The 1,457-nt window shown below is 24.3% G+C and overlaps 1 long non-coding RNA gene across 1 annotated transcript; it reads right to left on the reverse strand.

The window, feature by feature from the left end:
• Window positions 1-350: 350 nt before the first annotated feature.
• On the reverse strand, window positions 351-980 carry LOC132944509 (uncharacterized). The gene is made up of 3 exons (XR_009664464.1): window positions 947-980; window positions 621-738; window positions 351-548 (listed from the first exon to the last, which is right to left on the reverse strand). It is a non-coding gene; the product is annotated as an uncharacterized LOC132944509 (long non-coding RNA).
• Between the last annotated feature and the right edge of the window lie 477 nt (window positions 981-1,457).

The raw sequence follows: 1,457 nt of genomic DNA on the forward strand, positions 1-1,457 counted from the left end.
TAAGTATAAAATTTGAATTACTCAAATTAATAAATCCTTCCATTTTTATATTTGTTTATTAAACAAAATTATTTTTATAGAAACAAATTTACTTTTTTAGTGTACCTACATAATATTTATATTTGTTCAAATTATTTGACATGAAATATCCCACACTTTACTTATAATATAGGTATAATAATTACCTACTAATTAAAATATACTTTATAATTACTTACCAGGCAAATTATTAGTAAACGGACTAGATCTTCCCTGGTCATCCAAAAACAATTTAACACTCTGTTGTAGATCCTCACGTCGCCTAGGAAATCCTTTTTTAGAACAATCTAGAAGCCATTTAACAAGTGATTTCTCTTCTTCAACACTCAAAACACTTGAAGGTCCACATGAAAATGTTTCTTTATCCCTATGTTTTATTCTAAATTGTAGAGTTGACCTAGCAACTCCAAATTGTTTGGCAGCAGCTTTTTTAGAAATTCCATTGTCTACTGCCTTTATGGCTTCTATCAGATTTAAATCAGAAAATGAATTTGATTTTTTTGGCATCTCTGTAAAGCAGTTTACATTGTAAATTAATAACTGCATTATTTGATTAAAATAGTAATAAATTAGGTATCTACCTATAGTCTAATTAAAATCTCAATTTGGTTATATAGACAATTCTGATAAATCTTAATGCCAATAATGTAATTATGTATTTTTAATGTTGATTCAGTTATTGGCAGGCCATGACAATAACTGAAAATCATGAAAAAAGCATACTAGTTATTGTCAACTTCTTTAAAACAAATTTAAAAATTAAAATTGATTAAATAAATTTGTTGATTGCATTCTAAATATTCTTAAAATGCATTAAATAATATCACTAACATTTAACGCTATTATACAATGGAATAAAAGCTTAAATTCATACCAAAATATATTACGAAAATAATTAATTTCTTACTTGTTTCCACGGCGAGCTGAGGCGTAGTTTTGTCTTTGTGTTTTCAATATTAATCAGCAATCATAGAATGTTGATAATTTTTGGAGCGAAAATTAATCAGTTTAACCAATTAATAAAAGAAAAATTAATAATTTAAAAGATAAAAACACTTATTTATCAGCAAAACAAATTCACTATGCCAATAACTACACCAGTGCCAATAACTACCTACTTTACCCTATATTATGGATGTTTGACCTAATTGTATTTTATTATTGTACTAGGTAATAAACAAATTTTGTTATATTATATTCCATTTAAAAATATTAAATTATGCGTATAAAATATTATTATGTATATTAAACACTTAGTTAACATTATAATAATATATTCATTTATTGAAGAATATTATTAATTATTATGATAATATATTACCTCAATAAAGAGTTCCAATGGAATTTAAATGTTTGAAATGTGTTCATTATGTTACAAGTACAATTAAAATTCAATTATAGGTACCTACGTAAAATTA

This window comes from Metopolophium dirhodum, chromosome 5 (genome assembly GCF_019925205.1).
Source record: "Metopolophium dirhodum isolate CAU chromosome 5, ASM1992520v1, whole genome shotgun sequence".
NCBI classification, from domain to species: Eukaryota; Metazoa; Arthropoda; class Insecta; order Hemiptera; family Aphididae; genus Metopolophium; species Metopolophium dirhodum.